At 48.2% G+C, this 14,994-nt stretch overlaps 1 pseudogene; it reads right to left on the reverse strand.

Moving 5' to 3' along the window:
• Window positions 1–1,184: 1,184 nt before the first annotated feature.
• LOC131915846 (ubiquitin-like protein 7) lies at window positions 1,185–1,944 on the reverse strand (annotated as a pseudogene).
• Window positions 1,945–14,994: the final 13,050 nt, after the last annotated feature.

The raw sequence follows: 14,994 nt of genomic DNA on the forward strand, positions 1-14,994 counted from the left end.
AGAACCCCATGTCAACACGATGTTGTAATGTCTGTGCGAGTTTCTTCTTGGTAGAAGGGAGATCTAGGTGTGGAGACGAGAGTGTTGAAATACAATACAACACAGGAATGCTGTTTCACTGTATAAATATTACAATAGCAGTATCTCACCCAGCCAGTCTTCCATTAAATAGTTACATTTATAATTTGTAGAATGAAAATAAAACCACACCATTGCACTGTCCTTCTTGCTCGAATTGTTGCCATTTTCCTTCTCTCTCCCTCTCAGAAGGATGTTTCCATTACTGGCAGATGTTTACAGAAAACGCTAAGATTTAAACCTCCCGTAGGCTGCGCCTGTTCAGTGATGCTCGCGTGTGTGTTCTCAGGTCTGAATACCAGGTACTGGATAACCAGGTAGGGGATTCATCTCTGGACAACTGATTCCCCCCCATCGGCAATGCTTACTTCCCTATAGCTCCTCGTCTCGGGAAGAGTCCCCATGAGTTTCCCCTCCTACCCGTAAAAGCACGTCCAATGGTATTCCCCTCGTTTCTGTCTCATTTTGGCTCCCATATTTTGTGTTTTCATGGGTGCAGTTTCCACGTCATTTCTACGAGACACCCTCTCTGTGTCTGAGTATCAACATGGAACACACCAACAAATCTGCCACCTAGACCTCCCAGGATCAACAGGAGCAAGCTCAGAGTTGCAACCCGCCACCCTCTAATTCTCTAAGTGAGGGAGCAGAGCACACTTTACTGTTCCTTGGACGTGAATCTGTCCGTGACTGTGCTGTGGCACCATGCAGAGGATATCAGTGGGGGTCCATTCATCTTCCTGTGGAGTCTCACTGGAAGACAATTTCCAATGCCTGGTGTCCTGTGATCCACACTGAGCCTTCTCTCACTCCTCTGCCCCAGACCTTCATCAGCACCTCTGTAGCAATGGGTGCTAATCTGATTTCCTCACTGGATGGGGTTGGGAGCGGTCCTCCCTCTAATTTAGAAATTTTATCCCAGTGATTTATAACTAGGTGAGGGCTCCTACCTACTTGACGCCTTTCACTAGCTTTTTATTTAATTTTTTTTTTTTTTTTAGTAGACCATCAGATATATTGGGAGAGTGGGGGAGCTGGAGGCAACTTCACGTGTCTCCTTGTAGGAATCGCCTCTGCAACTTGCTAGGCACTCGGGTACTAGAAGTTCATGGGGCTCCTCCTCCAGCAAAGATCAGCTCCAGGGCTGCTTGGATATCCCCTCCAGTGGCCTGAAGGGCACGGAGGCTCAGTTCCTCATCCATGGATGCCCATGTCACGCAACTGCTGCAGCTGAGGCTGCCATTGGCTCTGAAGGCTGGGCTGCCCAGAGGCCTGCAGGGCATGCTGGAGGGCTTGACTAAAAAGATCATTGGTGGTGGGCGTTCCTGATTGGATACCAGAGGACATTGGCAAGGTGCCTGAAGAATGGCCCTGGGTGCCAGGAGTTGGTGTGTGAGAGCTGCTCTTTGGAGTACTGGCCAGGGCCAGGGCAGTGGCCAGCTCACTCTGGGTGATGGGACGGGGCCCAGCAGCCCCACTGTACCCCAGGGAGGCCGGGCAGAAGCTGGGTGTACTGCTAGAGGGCTTAGACCGGGTGCTTGGGTGAAAGTCGTCCTCATCATCCGAGAGCCCGTCAAACAGGAAGCCACCTGGCATATCTCAGTAGGAGCTGGAGGGCATGCTTCGGGAAGAGGAGTCAGCTCCTGGCATTGGGGTGCTGCCTGCTGCTGAGTGCAGAACCAGGATGATGGCATTGACCAGGGCTGGGTGAGCAGGCACCAATGTATCCAGCATGTTGGGATCAGCAAAGACAGAGAAGAGGTCCTTGTCCTGGAGAACCCCTAGAGCAATGGGATCACTGCTGAGGCCTGGAGTGGCCACAATGATCTGATCCACAGATTCTTTATTGCTGAGCATCTTGAAGACCTCCTCTGTAGGAGGAGCTGCTCTGCAGGGCACTGTGCAGCCGCCGGAATTCCTTCAGGCCAGCCACCTTTTTAAAGAGACTCCCACAAATGGCCAAGATACAGACCATGGACAGAGGTGCTCCGATCTTCAGGATGAGGTCTGAGCATACAGATATGTGCCGTGTACAGGGAGCTACCTAACTTCCTGTTTGTGAGTAACCACCACAGCCTGCTCTTCCGTAGCTCGATGTTATCACTATACGGAAAGAGTCAAAATAAACGTTTCAGGATGAGCCATGGTTGTAGATAACCTTACATTTATTGAAAACTAAACACACAATGCTAGGGTAACACATGTGCAATAGGGCTGACGACTAAAGGCTTTAGATGTGTGCTGTTGCTGCTGCTGGAGTTGTGACAGTTGTTGCTGATGCTACTGCTGAGGTTGCTGGTGTTGTTTTTTGTTTTGCTCCTGTTGTTGCTGATGCTGCTCTTTAGGTTAACTGATAGGCCCATGGCCACATCTCTTCTTGTTAGGGCCCAGGCCCCTTCAGGGTCAGGAAAAGACCCAGGCCCGCTTGTCTTCTTGTTAGGGTCCAGGCGACTTCAGGGTCAGGGATAGGCCCAGGCCCACATCTCTCCTTGTTAGGGCCCAGGCCTCTTCAGGGTCAGGGATAGGCCCAGGCCCATATATCTTCTTGTAGGGCCCAGGCTTCTTCGGGTTCAGGGATAGGCCCAGGCCCACATCTTTCCTTGTTAGGGCCCAGGCCTCTTCAGGGTCAGGGATAGGCCCAGGCCCACATCTTTCCTTGTTAGGGCCCAGGCCTCTTCAGGGTCAAGGATAGGCCCAGGCCCACATCTTTCCTTGTTAGGGCCCAGGCCTCTTCAGGATCGGGGATAGACCCAGGCCCACATATCTTCTTGTAGGGCCCAGGCTTCTTTGGGGTCGGGTATAGGCCCAGGCCCACATCTTTCCTTGTTAGGGCCCAGGCCTCCTCAGGGTCAGGGATAGGCCCAGGCCCACATCTTTCCTTGTTAGGGCCCAGGCCTCTTCAGGGTCAGGGATAGGCCCAGGCCCACATCTTTCCTTGTTAGGGCCCAGGCCTCTTCAGGGTCAAGGATAGGCCCAGGCCCACATATCTTCTTGTAGGGCCCAGGCTTCTTCAGGGTCGGGGATAGGCCCAGGCCCACATCTTTCCTTGTTAGGGCCCAGGCCTCTTCAGGGTCAGGGATAGGCCCAGGCCCACATCTTTCCTTGTTAGGGCCCAGGCCTCTTCAGGGTCAGGGATAGACCCAGGCCCACATATCTTCTTGTAGGGCCCAGGCTTCTTCGGGGTCGGGGATAGACCCAGGCCCACATCTTTCCTTGTTAGGGCCCAGGCTTCTTTGGGGTCGGGGATAGGCCCAGGCCCACATCTTTCCTTGTTAGGGACCAGGCCTCTTCAGGATCGGGGATAGACCCAGGCCCACATATCTTCTTGTAGGGCCCAGGCTTCTTCGGGGTCTGGGATAGGCCCAGGCCCACATCTTTCCTTGTTAGGGCCCAGGCCTCTTCAGGATCAGGGATAGGCCCAGGCCCACATGTCTTCTTGTTAGGGCCCAGGCCTCTTCAGGGTCTGGGATAGACCCAGGCCCACATATCTTCTTGTAGGGCCCAGGCCTCTTCAGGGTGAGGGATAGGCCCAGGCCCACATGTCTTCTTGTAGGGCCCAGGCCTCTTCAGGGTGAGGGATAGACCCAGGCCCACATATCTTCTTGTAGGGCCCAGGCCTCTTCAGGGTCAGGGATAGACCCAGGCCCACATTTCTCCTTGTTAGGGCCCAGGCCTCTTCAGGGTCAGGAATAGGCCCAGGCCCACATCTTTCCTTGTTAGGGCCCAGGCCTCTTCAGGGTCAGGGATAGGCCCAGGCCCACATCTTTCCTTGTTAGGGCCAAGGCCTTTTCAGGATCAAGGACAGGCCCAGGCCCACATCTTTCTTTGTTAGGGACCAGGCCTCTTCAGGGTCGGAGATAGGCCCAGGCCCACATCTTTCCTTTTTAGGGCCCAGGCCTCCTCAGGGTCAGGGATAGGCCCAGGCCCACATCTTTCCTTGTTAGGGCCCAGTCCTCTTCAGGGTCAGGGATAGGCCCAGGCCCACATCTCTTCTTGTAGGGCCCAGGCTTCTTCGGGGTCGGAGATAGGCCCAGGCCCACATCTTTCCTTGTTAGGGCCCAGGCCTCTTCAGGGTCAGGGATAGACCCAGGCCCACATATCTTCTTGTAGGGCCCAGGCTTCTTCGGGGTCGGGGATAGGCCCAGGCCCAGATTTTCCTTGTTAGGGCCCAGGCTTCTTTGGGGTCAGGGATAGGCCCAGGCCCACATCTTTCCTTGTTAGGGCCCAGGCCTCTTCAGGGTCGGAGATAGGCCCAGGCCCACATCTTTCCTTTTTAGGGCCCAGGCCTCCTCAGGGTCAGGGATAGGCCCAGGCCCACATCTTTCCTTGTTAGGGCCCAGGCTTCTTCAGGGTCGGGGATAGGCCCAGGCCCACATCTTTCCTTGTTAGGGCCCAGTCCTCTTCAGGATCAGGGATAGGCCCAGGCCCACATCTTTCTTTGTTAGGGCCCAGGCCTCTTCAGGGTCAGGGATAGACCCAGGCCCACATGTCTTCTTGTTAGGGCCCAGGCCTCTTCAGGGTCAGGGATAGACCCAGGCCCACATGTCTTCTTGTTAGGGCCCAGGCCTCTTCAGGGTCAGGGATAGGCCCAGGCCCATATATCTTCTTGTAGGGCCCAGGCTTCTTCGGGGTCGGAGATAGGCCCAGGTCCACATCTTTCCTTGTTAGGGACCAGGCCTCTTCAGGGTCAGGGATAGGCCCAGGCCCATATATCTTCTTGTAGTGCCCAGGCTTCTTCGGGGTCAGGGATAGGCCCAGGCCCACATTTCTCCTTGTTAGGGCCCAGGCCTCTTCAGGTTCAAGAATAGGCCCAGGCCCACATCTCTTCTTGTTAGGGCCCAGGCCTCTTCAGGGTCAGGGATAGGCCCAGGCCCACATCTTTCCTTGTTAGGGCCCAGGCCTCTTCAGGGTCAGGGATAGGCCCAGGCCCACATCTTTCCTTGTTAGGGCCCAGGCCTCTTCAGGGTCAGGGATAGGCCCAGGCCCACATCTTTCCTTGTTAGGGCCCAGGCCTCTTCAGGGTCGGGATAGGCCCAGGCCCACATCTTTCCTTGTTAGGGCCCAGGCCTCTTCAGGGTCAGGGATAGGCCGAAGCCCACATCTCTCCTTGTTAGGGCCCAGGCCTTTTCAGAGTCTGGGATAGGCCCAGGCCCATATCTCTTTGTTGAGGGCCCAGGCCTCTTTAGGTTCAAGAGTAGGCCCAAGCTCACATCTCTCCTTGTTAGGGCCCAGGCCTTTTCAGGGTCAGGGATAGGTCCAGGCCCACATGTCTCCTTTTTAGGACTCAGGCCTCTTCAGGGATAGACCCAGACCCACATCTCTGCTTGTTTGGGCCCAGGGCTCTTCAGTGTCAGGAATAGTCCCAGGCTCACATCTGTTTTCTCGGCCCTCAGCCTCCCTAAGTTTATGGATAGGTCTATCCTCATGTTTTTACTTCTGTTGTTTTGGGACTCTTCAGGTTTAAGGGTAGGCCCAGACCCACATCTCTCCTCATTTGGTCCTGTGCCAAATTCAAAATATTGTTAGGAATCATCTCAGCTCCACATTGCTTTTTGCATTCTGCTCGGCCTTTCAGGGTCAGGCTCAGGCCCACTCACACTATTTTTTTAAGTTCCCAAGGCCTCTTTCATTTGAGCTGCTGGAACATGCCTACATATCTTACCTTTGAGGGTCTGGCTATCCTCAGGGTCAAACATACCAGTTTCTTACAGCTGATGTAGTGGATCATTCTGAGTTCTTGTAGATCAAAACTTACATTTACATTAGTGTTCATACATGGTCATCATCTGAAAAAAAAGAGAAAAAACATAACAATAAATAGACTTGTGGATAATTATAGAGGATAATATCGATGTTCTTTTATGGCATGTCATTGACTTGTCCTCAGGGAAACTGCGCAGACACAGATATCTATAGCCCACTATCCAGATGATACAATTTTATATCATACAATTAGAAAGATGAAATATATAGGGAAGAAGGGGAGTTTGAAAAAGACCTTCTTGTTGCACAGCTCACTGGCCATGCTGTGGAGACTGCCCATGAACTCATTTAGAATGTTTGGTGCTTCTAAGTTGTGAGACCCACAAGAGAGTCCCAACAAGACATCATGCTGCATTTTCTTCCTGTGGTACCCTCCCATGAGGGAATATCACAGGGAGTTACAATAGAGGGTAGTCCTCTGTGTGTCTTGAGGATGCCTTGCTAAGGCACTGGAGGCTGTGAAGATCTTCACAAAACCTCTTTCCCTGATTTGGATATGCTGTCTTGTCCCTGTGTGTCATACATGGACCTGCTCTGTGATGATGTTTCTCTGGGTTTTGAATTGCAATTCTGAAGATCACATCTGTCTTGTCCATTAAAACCCCTCAAACACTGAATCGTGCCTTCAAAATGCCCTTCCAGAAATCCCCCTGCCAACTACATACACTGGTGTGAGATCACTTCTTCACCTAAAGAATTTTCTGCAGTCACTTACCTGAAGTGCATCCCTGCCCACATTCTCCTTGGTTCAAATCCCTGCCTACTCTGACTGCTGCCCTTAGACATAGGGCTCACCTTTAACCATGACAGTGACCCTCATGTGAGGTCACAGAGGCCAGGCCTCACTGTTTGGGAAATCTCAAAGGCTGTCCAGGCACATGGGTACATTTTGGGCTATTACTTATGGGAAGTATCTGAAGGCATCTTTTATGACCATTTCATGGGAAGAAGCTCAAACCCATGCCTCCTCTTTGTCTAGGAAACTTTACCCCTGGGAAGAGCAAGTCCATTGGGGATGAGGTATGCATACTCAGTCCCAATGTGCAAAGTGTAATTCTTGGTTTATCATTTCTCATGCTCTAGTTATCAGCAAGCTTCTCTCATCATGAAACTTGGAGTGTGCCGTCTTCTGGGCCCTGGGTACCAAACTGATTGATAAATTTGTCCCGTAACATGTTCCTTCACCACCATTAAACCCAGCTTGAAGTAGGATTGCCCAGAAAGGAGGATGTCATGAAATTTCTGTACCTGGCTGTGCAATGGTAGTCGATGACTTCTGAGAATGTCACTCACTGGAGAACAGCACAACAGCAGAACTTCACCCTGTACCAGTCTGCAGTACAGGCCGGGTGTGGCCATCCCTGGGCCTCATCGTCCAATGAGTTGTGGGTGTCATCTCTCTGAGTCCTTATTTGGACAATTTCTTGGCACACATTCCACTGATACTGTAACTTTTTCCTACTGCTATAGCACAGGTCCTGTTAAAGGTCGCCTCAAGGACCACATTGTGCCTCACACATCACACCCTCCCACTTTTCAGTATAACACACTGTTTAATTAGGCCTTCATCCCAGGAATCTTGTATGTATTTTCCCACCACAAAGCCCAAACCTCACTGCACACCTGCAAGCAACTCTTTCTGAATCCCGGCCCACCCCAGCAGACACTGACTTCCCTCACATCAACACCACAGCCTTTACCTTGGCAATGAGCTATTATGTGAGGTAACAGAGGCTTGACCACACCTCTGTCCAGCTTATTCCTCTGTGCCTGAGTGCAGCATGAGGAACAGCCATGCTTTCCCAAACTGTGCTGAGCACTCCGTCCCAGCACTGTGGAAGGCTTTCCCTGTGGTGAGTTCATCTTATTAACAAAGCCTGAACATAAAGTTACCCTGTCTCAGATAGCAATGTGTATATTGGTAGGGAAGATACATGACGGCATTCAGTGTCCTCTATAAGCACTTTCACACATATGACATGGACCTGCAGACAGAGCACACATACAAAGTGCAAATGTCCATAATCACAGAATTAGAGGGTGGAGTGCTTTCATGGTGTTTCCTCTGATAGTGACATAGATGTTTCTTTCCATATTGTGACAGCTGAGTACAAATGAAAACATTGCTACTGCAGGGACTGGAGTCCTCAGGGACGAGCAGATGGCAGTTCCCCACGTGCTTTTCCTACCTTCCCTGGAGAAGCCATGCATGCTGGTCTAATGTGGCCATTCAAACAGGAATGGATCCTTCTTCGTTACCTATGCAGGGTGCTGAGTCCTGGTCTAGAGACACCTGTGCAGCTTCATCCCAAGGCCTCTTTCCCCAGTGAGATGAGGGGGTTCTCTCCCTGTGGTCTTGAGGGACCAGTCCCACTGCTATAAGATGTCTGACCCCTGATCTTTCTAGTTCTTAGGATGAGTTGTCCTCAGGCAGGAACATTTCAATGACCTCACTATGTTTCATTCTCTCCACTTAAGGCCTCAATGAAGAAGTGCCCCACACTAACTGAGTCACTCACACGATGAATTTCAGGTAGCATCCATCCCAGAAAACAGCCCAAACTTACCCAGACAGTTGGACCTGCTTCGAATCCCAGCCCTCCTTGGTGGACTCTTATTGCCCCCAGGCAAAGAACACTGATGTTTCTGCAGCAGATTTACCTGTGAGGTCACAGAAGCCTCACCTCACTTCATTCTGAGAATCACAAAGGGCATCGTGGCCTCAGTTACCTCCCAACTTGGTCCATTCTTATTCTCTCCCAAACTATGTCAAGCATCCTTGGAAACACATAGATTTGGGAAAGTAGCTGAAATTGTTTCACAGAGACACCTCCATGGGAATCACTTCCATGCATCTTGTAGCAACCCTCCATCTTTTCTGAGGTCACTGCATCCTTGAGAGGAGACACACAGTTGACAGTGCTGCTTCCTCATCTCAAATGTCTGAAATCACCCTCTGTCTCAGCATCTCAGATTCTCCATAGGCATCATGATTTATTGCTGGCACTCAGCTGCAGGGTGCCATCTGGCTCCAAATGTAACCATACCTCGTTTCCCATTTTACCTCTGCACCACTAATCTTTTAGCTGAGTGTTAGGCTGCAAGGCCAGTGGTCCTTAGTTTTAGAGGGAACAGTACAAAATATATTGATCAATAGTGAATAAATACACAGCATTCATGAGCCACAGTAGAATGAATTGCAGACAGAGCCCAGAATGAGGTGTGAGAATCCTGGGAGCACATGCTTTCACTTGTCCTATCCTCAGTGGACTTTCCACCTGAATAACCGTGTTTGTGAATAATCATCCTGTCTAGATATGTCTCAAGCCACTGTCCACATGCACTTGCAGTTTATGCAGCATTGGGAACTTGTTCTATTAGCCTGTTCTTTCCTGGGACTCTGTCAAGTCCATGCTTCCCCTGTGCAGGAACTGCAGTCTCTCAAGCACCAGATTTCCAGTGTTTCTCATGATGGGGTGGTGGGTGTAAAACATGACTGACACCCAACACTGGGGATTGCTGGGCACACATGGCCATGGGTCCACTGTGCATTCTCTGTAGTTATTCAGAATGTGGAAAGTTCAGTGGATAAGTGTGAGAAGTTTTAAACCTTGTCTGAATTAGCCTGGCTCTCCCTCTGGAGACCAAGTGTCCAGCTTCTGGCATGAGGATGTTTTAGGGGAGTTGCACTATGTCTTTGCATTCAGATAGGTTCCCATGTAACATGACTCATGAGCATGTGGACCTTGTGGGTGTCATTTGGAGATTGTGGGAAGTCAGAGTGCCTGATGGAAGGACAGGCTTTTACAGCAGGTGGAGTCGCCATTGTTGTGTTCCGAGTCTGGCCATGTGCTGTAGCTGGCCATCTGACATGGAACACAGGTTATGTATGGATATATTTGGGCACAGAGAGACCCATATCATTCATTATTATGATAAGTTGTTCCCTCTCCTCAAAGTATCACCTTCTCGTGAGGGGTGCAAGGAAAATTCTGGCCAAACCTGGTTAAAATCCTGGAATGAGAATTTAAAGTGGAGTAATTGTCAAGTCACCTGCACCAACATCAAAGGGCACACTGGTGTGTTAATTCTATGTTGAAATTCACACTTATGTGTGGTTCAGGTTTAATGACCCCTATAAATTTACTTCTCAGTAGCTGAAGTTTGGGTCAGTTTTCAGCCAGCCTAGTCTCTCCCAGGATCTGCAGTTTCAAGTCTCTGACAGTAGAATTAGGGGGAGCCTAGCTGTCCAGTGTTTCCTGGTGGGAATTCAGATCTTCCACTGCCCTATCCCTTCTCATATAGAACTCGGATCCCACACTGCACATCTCCATTAAAATTGTCACATGAAGCAGCATGTTCATCATAATGATGATCAGAATGAGTGACATCACTAGAAAGCACAATGTAAGCTACAAGTTGCTGCTACTCATGTATAGACCATGGTCAGTGTTCGCTGTAAAGAAGCAGTACGTCTAACTTTGTAACTGGAGGTGGAGACGGCTGAGGAGTTCCCACTGTGGTTGTTCCATGTCTTTCCTGTTCAGGACATCTAACTTTGTAACTGGAGGTGGAGAAGGCTGAGGAGTTCCCACTGTGTCTGTTCCACATCCTTCCTGTTCACCAGCTGACAGGCACTTGGTGGTTCCCAGTTCTTGGCTATTGGGAATGACACTGCTCTGAGCCTGTGAGCAAACCTCTGACACACTGGTTGTGTCCTCTGGATCTCTACCCAGGAGTGTGATTGCTGGATCTCATGGTGGCCAAGTCACTGTGTCATGAATAGCCTCCTTTTATTTTTCCATAATATCAGGATATTCATGTGCATAATTTTTGTTACTATTTACCAGTGAAAATTCATCCAACTTTTAAAAAGTACTGTGAACCTGTCCATGAGCTCAACCACATGGTTGGGGAGCTCACTGGTCCCATGGGAGTACCTACTATTATTAGCTAAATGAACTGGGTATGAAAATGTCTCCATATTCCTGTTTAACTCCCATAGATTAGTGCAGGTCTCCAATCTCGTCAGTTCCTTTGTGCAGTGGTTAACAGAGAAACAATTGTTCAAAAAGCAGAGAGCAAATGCCAATGGAGTGCTCAGTCACTAATGGGACATCTGTATCACCCTCTTCCCCTTGATCAGGGAACACCACGAAAGAAGAGCAGAGAGGACCAGAGTGAGACAGTGTGTTCTGGACAAGAGCAGACCGCTGCACTGACGAACTCCCAGCATCTGTGGCTGCCTCTATAAGACCTGAACAAGATCAAGCCTGTCACATTCCAGCACAGAGGGTCGAGGGGCTCACGTGCCCTCATCACCAGCTGAGGAGGGGTAGAGAGTTGATGGTTTCTGCTGAAGGGGTCAGTTGTCTCTAAGGGTGTGGATTCTGTTAAGTTTCCTGTGCTCCAGTGGGTGGACACATGCCTGCACTATATGTACAACTCCAATCTGTCAGTTTCATTTTATTTTAGCAGGAACAAAGCTGGCAGGTAGGTAGCTGATGGTTGATCTGGAAGGAGTTAGAGGAAGGATTCTGGGGTAAATATCATCAGAATACATTGTATGAAATTCTCAAGGAATTTATAAAATGTTTTTAAAAACTCAGTTTAATTAAACTGAGAGATGAAGAGGAGACATGCTCAGATTCCTTACTGCTAATGAGTGTAACCAAGTCACCTGTGGCTGTTCCTGCATCCACAGGCTTTAGGTGTGAACTGCAGCCTAATAATTCAGAGGCTGAGAGAAGCCTCTAGGACATGTTCGGTAATCAGCTGGTGGACCACAGCTAGTCCATCTGGGGCCCCAGTGTGCAGGAAGCCTGCTGCCTCAGCTCCCTTTCCACCCCAGCTGCTGTCCTGCTCACTGCAGGCCAGGGGCCAGGACCTGCTCTGAAGGTTGTCCAGTTTGTGAGCAGATCAGTGTGATGATATATTGTATACCCTGATAAAGGTTACCTGGGGATCAGAGAACAGAACCAGCCACTAAATTAGACATAGAGGTCAGGCAGTGGTGGCACACACCTTTAATCCTTGTCTTGGGAGGCAGAGATCCATCTGGAGCTCTGTGAGTTCAAGGCCACTCTGGGCTACATGAGAGAAACAGAACCAGGCAGTGGTGACACACGCCCTTAATCCCAAGAAGTAATATGGCAGGACACAGAGAGGTATATAAGGCGTGAGGAAACAGGAACTCGCTCTCTTGAGGCTGAGGATTTCATAGAGGTAAGAACTAGTGGCTGGCTGTTCTGCTTCTCTGATCTTTCAGCTTTCACCCCAATATCTGGCTCTGGGGTTTTTTTTTAAATAAGACCTTTTAAGCTTCGTGTTACATCTGGCACCCAATGTTTGTGGCACAAATTTACAAAAACAAAAACAAACAAAAAGACGCTTGCCTGTGGCCTTGCAGGTCCCAGCTCAGTCTTGAGCTGCCTGTGGCCAGAATCTCCACCCCATGTGGGCCAGAGTCCCTAACTAGCTGGATCCAGCCAGCTAGATATTTCTCTTCTTCTCTCCTGGTGAGTTGTGGGCTCTCCTGGATCCCCATCTCTGGCTGCTACCACTCTAGGTAGCTGCCTTGAAACCCACTTGGGCTTCTACTGTTCTACACAGTCAGCAGAGTTGGTGAGTCAATTAAGATTTCTTAAAGGAAGAAATTAGTTAAAAGAGAATTTTTTACCACATTAAAAAATGAGATACATTTTTACAATGGAGGTTGTTTGGTCTCTGTTTGATAACACAGTAGATGGTCTGAAAAATGGAACAATTAGATGAGAGGATAATTAATGTTGATGGGATAGATATAATGTCAATTATAAATATTATTTGTTTGATCATTTCTGTTTTATCATTTAAAAAGTTGGTTAATGTGAGTGCCAAGATAAAAATTTTAGAAAAACTTGTTAGAACAGATCATAGAGAAATTCAGACCCAGATAGAAGAATTTAAAGGTGAAACAATCTCAACATTGCATTACACAGTTACAGAGAAATGGCCTAAGGTTTCAAACAGCCAACCTTAATCTATCCAGTAACCTTACAGGAACTGCCAAATGCTCAAGGCTGTGTATGAGCTGATTGGACTCCTGCAAAAATGTTAGATTTGAGGATATTCAAAGAAGCTATAGTCTCACATGGTATGCACTCTCCATTCGTGAAGTAAATGTTAAACTCGTGGTCAACTTGTAATAAAGTCATCCCTCAAGACTGGAAAGATTTAGTTATAGTGGTCTTAGAGGTTGGTCCCCACTTACAATGGAGGACTTCATGGAAAGACAAGGCTAAGATGTGGGGCATTTACCCAACCACCCCCACAGTTCCCCAGAGTTTTCTTGAGTGCGAGCAGCAGGAAATATTAGATAGAAGGATTTATTGTGGAGAATATCTCGGAGATAAACAGATAGAAAATAAAGGATAGCCTCGAGAGGGCCTGGAACCTATTCCAATGGGCCCCAACTGTCTCTGCCCCAGGGTTTTTATAGAGACGCCAAGGGGTGGAGCAAAAGACCTCCTCCCCCAGCACAGCCAAGTGCAGACCATCTCAGACACCTGCACTCAGGCCCGTGGTCTAATCATCCTCTATGAGGACCTGCTGGGTAAAGCCATGAGGAACCCGAGAACGGGCTCCCACACTAAGACTATTGAACAACAATATAGGGCTAGAGGTATGGAAATTTCCCAAGATCAACTTTTTGGAGAGAGCAATTATGCTGATATACAAAGACAATCTTTATATGATGACCACACTCTAGTTTAATGCCACATGGCAGCCTTGAATGCTTGGGATAGAATTGGAGAAGTGAGGGGGGGGGAGGAATGAGTCATTTACAAAAGTTGTACAGGGCCCAAAAGAAACCTTCACTGATTTCTTACAAAGACTGACTTCAGCAGTAAATAGAATGATACCAAATTCAGAAGCTAGACAGATAATAATTGAATCTCTGGCTTTTGAAAATGCTAATGCACAATGCAAAAGGATAGTTAGGCTGTTAAAGGCAAGATCAGCACCCTTGGAGGAATGGATCTGAGATACAATTAATATCAAAGCTTATGACCATGATGATGGTTGGATAGGAGAGGTGATTTCCAGAGGCTGAAGAAAAATAGTAATGTCAGTGTTTCAATTGTAGTAAACAGGTCATCTAAAAAGGGACTGTAAACAGGGCATTCCTAGAAACAATGTTTTTTCAAGGAACAATGGCAACAGAATGCCTCTCCCTTCTGGAATATGCAGAAGGTGTGGTAAGGCAAATATTGGACTAAGGAATGTAGATTAACAAGGGACAGACAAGGTAATCCTTTGCCATTGCCATTGGGAAACTCCCTGAGGGGCCTCTCGCAGGCCCCCACGACAAATTCATTTCAGTCCTTTCCTACCATCATAGAAGAAACCCCGTCTCAGAGCAATTAAAGAACCTAATGCCTGTTGTAAAAAACCATACTGCTCAGGGTGATAGAACAGCTATAAAAGAGAACAAAAATTTCAGGAGAAAACACAAAGTGATTTTTTTGGCAAACTTCTGTAAATGAACAAAGACCAAAATTAAAAATACAAATAAGTGACATTCTCATTAAAGGTCTTGTAGACCCAGGTGTGGATGTATCAATAATTGCACCAGAATCTTGGCATCCAAATTGGCCTCTTCAGGAGCTAAATGTTCAGCTTTTAGGGAACATTATCTCAAGTGAAATAGAGTGTGAGATGGGTCAAATGTATAGGACCAGAAGGACAGAGAGGAAAATTAAAGCCATATGTGTCTAATATAGCTATGAATTTATGGGTACATGATTTGTTACAACAATGGAATACCCAGATTAACATTTCTCCAATCTTAGAAACAAACCCTAAACTAACATATGTTTTTGAGAAAAATATTAGAAGGTATTATAAAGAACAATCACTGACCATCCAGACTGTACAAGAACAGGGCACAAGAGCTGCTGATCTTTCAAAGACACCAACAGCCCTACTTTTAAAACAGTTAACAGATAAACCTGTATGGGTTCAGCAATGGCCTTTAACAACAGAGAAACTGCAGGCCTTAGAACAGCTGGTACAAGAGCAGTTAAAGGCTCAGCATATTGAAGAATCAACCAGCCCTTGGAATTCTGTATTTGTTATTAAAAAGAAGTCTGGTAAGTGGAGGGTAATAAC

This window comes from Peromyscus eremicus, chromosome 8a (assembly GCF_949786415.1).
Source record: "Peromyscus eremicus chromosome 8a, PerEre_H2_v1, whole genome shotgun sequence".
Taxonomy (NCBI): Eukaryota; Metazoa; Chordata; class Mammalia; order Rodentia; family Cricetidae; genus Peromyscus; species Peromyscus eremicus.